The 7,497-nt window shown below is 47.0% G+C and overlaps 1 pseudogene; it reads left to right on the forward strand.

Annotated features, from left to right (window-relative positions):
- Positions 1–2,939: 2,939 nt before the first annotated feature.
- On the forward strand, positions 2,940–4,424 carry LOC149326574 (uncharacterized; annotated as a pseudogene).
- The last annotated feature ends 3,073 nt before the right edge of the window (positions 4,425–7,497 follow it).

Genomic DNA, 7,497 nt, shown 5'->3' on the forward strand with positions numbered 1-7,497 from the left:
GGATCCTGAGTTGCAAAGCCTGGTTGCTTATCTGAAAGGAAAGACCGCATCGCCTCCCCGAGGGTTCAAGCGCCAACTGTCGTCCTTCGTCGTTCACAATTATGTCCTTCTGAAGAAGAACTTCGCGCCCAACTGGACAGTGCATCTCCTTGTCGTGCCCAAAAATCTCAGGCAAGAAATTATGCAGGCATGCCATGATGAGCCGACTGCAGGACATCTCGGTAGTGCTCGCACGTTGCACCGCATCCAGGAGAAGTACTAATGGCCGCGGTTAGCTGCCGATATTTCCCCTTACGTGGAAACGTGCCGTGAGTGTCAGCGACGCAAAACGCCTCCGGCTAGACCAGCCGGACTCCTGAACCCTAGACCACCTCCAACTAAGCCCTTTCAGCAAATTGGGATGGATGTCCTCGGCCCCTTTCCGTCTTCATCATCGGGTAACAAATGCATCATCGTGACCACCGACTACATGAGTCGCTACGACGAAGCAAAAGCGTTGCCTATTGGTACCGCAACACAAGTAGCAAAATTTTTGTCGAACAAATTCTCCTCCGACACGGCGCTCCGGAAGTGCTCATCACAGACAGAGGAACGGCGTTTACAGCGGAGCTGACGCAAGCCATTTTAAACTACAGCCAGACAAGCCATCGGAGGACCACTGCCTATCATCCACAAACCAACCGACTCACAGAGCGTCTGAACAAGACCATCGCAGACATGCTCTCCATGTACATCGACGCCGAACACAAGACGTGGGACTCCATTCTGCCCTACGTGATCTTCGCCTAAAATACTGCCGTCCAGGAGACATCCAGGTTTACCCCATTCCAGCTGGTATACGGCAGGAAGTCCGCGACAATACTCGACGCAATGCTCCCGCACGTTTCCGAAGAAGACAACCTCGACGTCACCGCCTACCTTCATCGCGCCGAGGAAGCCCGAAGACTTGCGCGGCTTCGCATTCAAGACCAGCAGCACACCCACGCCCGACGCTACAATCTGCGCCGACGAGAGACGCATTACAAGCCAGGTGATCGTGTTTGGATATGGACGCTAGTTCGCCGCCGTGGATTGTGTGAAAACTTGCTGCGACGCTACTTTGGCCCGTACAGGGTTCTCCGTCGCATCGCTGACCTCGACTATGAAGTCATCCCCGACGGCACAACAGCATCTCAGCGACGCCGCACACGCCCGGAAGTCGTACATGTCGTACGCCTGAAGCCATATTACGAACGCAAAAGGACTCGAAGTTTTCATTCTCCGTGTTTATTTTGATTTTAAAGCATCGAGACGATGCTTCTTTGGAAGGGGGGTAATGCCACGTATCGTTGTAGTGTTTGTTCTTTCACGCTCAAGGCTGCAGGAAAGCGTTAGTATCACTTTTGTTCGTGACGCGAGAACCGACCGGACTAATCTCGATGGTTCGCAGCCATGAATAGCTGCATCTACTTGTTTCTAGATTACTCTAGATGATCTCGACCTGTTATCTCGAAGTTTCCTTGCCGGCTTTAAATTGAACGATGCCGCGAGCAGCGGGCATTCGTAGATCGACGATTGACGAGCACGCTTGTTGCTTACGCCGCCATCGAGTGATTCCGTTCTTTTGCGGGCGCAAGTCAGCCCAAATAGAGAGCTTCGTTTGCAAGTATTTCTGGTGTCTTCCTGACCGCTGGACTGCCGTCACTACAACGTGACAATATGGCTCTGTCCCGTTATCAAAAGTGTCCGCCAATTTTACGCACTATACTGTCGTACATCTTAAAATAAATACGTGAAAGTAGGATTGTGACAGGTAGTCTGTGATACAATGTTGCCGGGGTAGAAGTTTGTTGATGAGGTGTAATTAGGTAACTGATTGAACACAAAAAACTACAAAATACACTTGTAAGTCAAAAAGCCACAGACGTCACTATAGTACATGGACGTCTGAAGAGCTACGCACGTCGATATAGTGTGTAGACGTTTTCCTGCAGGCCTGCAGATTGACTGTTGTACGGAAGCGGATATTTTTTAGGGAGAGGGGGGGGGGCAGCATGCTTATTAGTGCGGTAATCAACACATACACTATTTTGTTGAAAGGGCTAAGAAAAAGGCTAAGTGTGAGCCGCGCAGTGGCAAAACGTGCAGTTTGTGCATGAAAGACGAGGGCTGCATGAAGGTGAATTGCGGGCAACCGTCATATTGGCTTCCCGTGCAGCACCCTGACAAAGCCAGGGTGGCTGCGTGCGGGCAAACGACTAGTATATATCCGCCAGCAGCCTTCGTAAGTAATGCGCAGATTACTCTGGGCTTCAGAGTGCAAACTGTCATGCGCCATTAGCGAGTGGCCGGGCAACACCTATCGACAGTCCAAAGTACATTAGTTCTACACAGGAAGAGTTGAAATTCTCATATTTAGCCAGCCTGCATATCCTAATTCAAAGGTAAAAGGGTTAAGCGTACCCAAATAGCAAGACCTTGTATGTTTCACTCTGATGAAGGGCTGCTCTTTGAACGTCGTAAAAAAAAGGAACCCGCTTCTGAGATTTGTTCGTGCTTGTTTTGCGTTTATCGCATTTTATTTTTTTCTGGTGTGCTACGGAGAATACCGACAGCATAAGGTTTCTTGCTTGTTTCAATGCACTTGAATTACGCCAGCACTGCAAGCGTTTTCGTCGTCTGCATGCAACATGTGGCGCATGGACTTCACGACTGGTTGATGAACATGGCGAGCCTCCGGCGACAGCGCCATAGGCTGCAAAATGTTTGTTACTGTCGCGTTCATTGCACCAGCTTTCTTCATATCCGCTAGCAGCAGTCTGTAGCGACGCATCGATGAAGACAGAAAATTCTTGGTTTTCATGCAGGAGTTCTTTGCGCTTCTTCGTGGGCTCGGCAGCTGGGCAGGTGGGCTCGGCAGCTGTGCCACTGCGCGGACGAGTAACGCTCTTGTCTTCGCCATGCAGGTGCTCCTTCCTGTGTTCACACATATGCTGTTGCCTGTTCTGGCTGCTTCCTGTGTCGACGTGCGGCCACATTATCGTCATCGCTACGGAAGTCATGAAGCTGATACCAATTCCATAAGAGCGGCTGACGTCACGTTTACCTGGATTTCGCCACCACCTGGCTCTGGGACCCTCCGTTCGTCGTGGGAAATACAATCGCCGCAGACATCATGTTTTTCGCCACATATAAGAGATCGCCCGTGGACCGCGGCACCTTGTGGGCTCTGCAGCTGTGCCACTGCGCGGACGAGTAACCCTCTTGTCTTCGCCATGCAGGTGCTCCTTCCTGTGTCCACACATGTGCTGTTGCCTGTTCTGGCTGCTGCCTGCGTCGACGTGCGGCCACGTTATCGTCATCACTACGGCAGTCATGGAGCTGATACCTATTCCTTAAGAGCGGCTGACGTCACGTTTACCTGGATTTCGCCACCACCTGGCTCTGGGACCATCCGTTCGTCGTGGGAAATACAATCGCCGCAGACATCATGTTTTTCGCCACCTATAAAGAGATCGCCCATGGACCGCGGCGCCTTGTGGGCTCGGCAGCTGTGCCACTGCGCGGACGAGTAACCCTCTTGTCTTCGCCATGCAGGTTAGAAAATCATACTCTCTTTTTGCAAGAAATCGAGCAACTACTTCTTAATTCAGCTGCCGAGCCCGCAGTGCTGTACTTGTATTGTCGTTGAATGCTTTGCTGTTGTCCATTCGTTGCTTATGCAATCCGGTGACATAGAAACTAACCCTGGTCCTGACACTGCCGCCATACTTGCAGAACTACAGAAACTAACATCGGGCCAAAGCACGTTAATCAGCGAAGCAAAAGACCTCAGTAGTAGGTTAGTAGCGACAGACAAATCGATCACCGAATTAAGTAAGCGCATTACCGAATTAGAAACCCACTATCAGGACCTCGCATCACTTAAAACAGAAGTTTAATCCATTAAGACTGATGCCGCCACGTCGGCGAGCCAAATCAGTAACCTCGAATCCAGAGTAGACGATGCCGAAAACTGGTCGCGCCGCAACAACCTGCTATTTTATGGCTTACCTGATATTAGCTCAAAGGAAACGTCCTCTGAGTCTGAAGAACTGGTCACCCGCCTTTGCAGTGAAAACTTGGACATCACCATAGACCCAAAAGAAATAGAGAGAGCACATCGTCTTGGCCGTCACTCAAATGAACGATGTCGACCCATTATCGTTAAATTCACTTTCCATAAGACAAAAGAATCCATCCTAAAAAACGCCCGGAAACTAAAAGACACCGACTACAGCATAGGAGAAGACTTTTCACATTCTGTCCGTAAGGTACCCAAACACCTACTACGTTTCGCGAAAGAAACATCTGATAAGTACGCACTGCGCTTTAAAACACTGTACATAGGCCCGAAGCAGTACATATTCGACGACTTGACGGAAACAGTAAAAGAAGTGTCATAGCAATCACACTCTACTCGCTCGAAAGCAACTCCCCGACAGCACACCCCCCGAAATAATCTTACATTATCTGCAGTATTTACTAACATGCGAAGCTTTTTACCGAAACAGGAGATCGTATCTAGTCTTGTCTTATCAACCAAGAGCACCCTTCTCATTCTTACGGAAACGTGGCTAACAGACAATATCAGTGACACCGAAATTTTAGCCGCGCTGCCCAACTTTAAAGTTTACCGTAAAGACCGGGAGAGAGCCCGTGGCGGTCGCGTACTCATAGCCGCACATCAGCAGTCTTCAGCATCCTTAATCAATGTAGATTCTAGCTTAGAACTGCTATGGCTGCTCTGCCACGCTGCCCCCCGAACTGTGCTGATAGGAGTCTGTTACAGGCCACCGCAAAATGATCCGGACTTTTCCTACAAACTAAACAATGTGTTGAGTGAACTGACATCATCGTATCCTAACGCAGATATTGTTGTTTTTGGTGATTTCAATTTTCCCACTATTGACTGGCGTAACCACACCTCCATGACAAATTCTTCAGAAGCAAAAAATTTTGTCGATGTCTGTCTTAACTTCAACCTTACTCAGCTAATATTAGAGCCAACGCGCATTGCGCAGAATGCCGCCAACACTAGATCTGATATTAACCAACAGCCCTGATAGCGCAGCAAGTATTACATACCTAAGGGAAATAAGTGATCATAAAGTCATTCATGCTACCTTCAGTTTTACACCCATGCTTCGTCAAGTTTCCAGGAAAACAATTCGTCTTTATGAAAGAGGTGATTTTCAAGCAATAAATGAAGAACTAACTGCTTTTTTCCAACTTATAAAACCGATTTCCACAGAAAGTCTCTTCACAAAAAGTGTACAATTTTCTGGGCCAAAGTTCACGAACTAACAAACAATACATTCCGGTGGCTAGTTTCCGTGGTAACCAGCAAAAACCGTGGTTTACTACGGCCCTGAAACGCCTGGAAAACAAGAAAAAGCGTCACTATCGGGCAGCAAAGCGGAACCCAAGCCAAGCATCATGGGAAAAGTACTACACTGCCGAAGCTGATTACCTTGCTGCTATCCGCAACGCAAAACACACCTTTTTCCACTCTGACTTGCCAAATATGCTAATACACAATCGTAAAAAATTCTGGCACGTAGTAAACCCGCAGGATACACGTACAATCGTTCTTACTAACGATATGGGCCAAACCATCAGCGAATGTGAATGTGCTGACATTTTCAATAGAGCCTTTTCAGCTGTTTTTGCGAAATAGTGTGATTTACTTGCTACCGCCTTCATAAGTTCCTTCACAGCGTCAACCATGGATCCAGTTTCTTTCTTCGCAGATGGTATATCATCTCGTATCGAAAATATCAAGCTAACGTCATCAGCCGGGATCGATGAAATTAACTCGAAATTTCTGAAAAATACTAAGCACATTTCCGCGGCCTACTTATCACTATTGTACTCTCAGTCTCTCTCTTCAGGTAACATACCGGATGACTGGAAAGTGGGAAAGGTCGTCCCAATCTTCAAGTCTGGTAACAAAAACTCGCCCTTAAATTATCGACCCATTTCCCTAACAAGCATTCCTTGCATAATCATGGAGCGTGTAATTTATTCTCAAGTCATGAACTTTCTTGATTCCAACAATTTCTTTCATTCATCACAACATGGCTTCCGTAAAAACCCTTCCTGTGAGACACAACTGGCTACATTTGTCCATGACTTACATGCTAACATTGATTGCAACCAACAGATTGATGCTATTTTTTTAGATTAGGCAAAAGCCTTTGACAAAGTACCACACCACAGATTACAACTTAAGCTCTCTTACCTAAATATTCACCCTAGCATTCTAAACTGGATTAAGGAATTTTTAACAAATCGAATCCAATTTGTCATAGTTAATAACGAATTTTCTGATTACATTCCAGTAACCTCGGGCGTCCCCCAAGGATCAGTGCTCGGACCGTTATTATTCTTAATATACATTAACGACTTGCCCCTTAACGTATCATGTCACATTCGTATGTTCGCAGATGATTGCGTCATTTATCGTACTATTAATAACTCTTCCGACCAAGAAACCCTCCAGACTGACCTAACTAACGTTCAGAAATGGAGCGACCTCTGGATAATGACACTTAACCTTCAGAAATGCAAGATTGTATCCTTCACTCGTCGCACTAAACCATTTATCTTTTCGTAATATATAGCTCAAATCCCAATAGGAGCAGTTAACTCATTTAAGTACTTAGGAGTCACGCTATCTTATGATTTATCTTGGCGCACACATATTTCTAATGTAATATCATCCGCGAATAAAACACTAGGCTTTTTGAAACGCCACTTACGTCACGCTCCCCAACAAGTTAAACTCCTGGCTTACCAATCGCTAATCAGACCGAAACTAGAATATGCATCCCCCATATGGAATCCACATCAAATATACCTCATAAATGCCCTCGAATCCGTACAGAACCGTGCTACTAGATTCATCTACAATACCAATTCATACCAAGTCAGCGTGTCGTCTTTAAAAGCAGAATCCGCCTTATCAACCCTTGTTATTCGTCGCCGCATTGCCAGCCTAAACCTGTTTCATTAGTTCTTTTACAGCACCCACGGTTACGCAGGCTATATCACATCCCCAGCTCCCATATCGCATCGCACTGGCCATATTCTTCAAGTTGCCCGGCCTCGGACCCATACGACCACGTTCGCTGCCTCCTTCTTCCCCCGAGCAGCATTAGATTGGAACGGCCTTTCCCACAGCATCGCCGCTATCACCTGCCCATCCAACTTTTCCAAAGCACTAACAGATCATATTGTATCTTGAACCCACATGGCAACCATTGTACTTATTTTTCTGTATAATCCACGCCTTATGTAATACCCCTACGGGGGTCTTTAAGGTAATAAACTGAACTGAACTGAAGTGATTGTCCATTGATAACGCAACTTGTCCACGCGCCATCGCGAGCGGCCCCACCCTTCACTCTATCAGGAAGAGATACTAATCACAAATCGCCCAGAACATTTCTATCGACTAACATGAAAAGGTTAATT

Source organism: Amblyomma mixtum, chromosome 10 (assembly GCF_055824585.1).
Source record: "Amblyomma mixtum isolate Tamu chromosome 10, ASM5582458v1, whole genome shotgun sequence".
NCBI lineage: Eukaryota > Metazoa > Arthropoda > Arachnida > Ixodida > Ixodidae > Amblyomma > Amblyomma mixtum.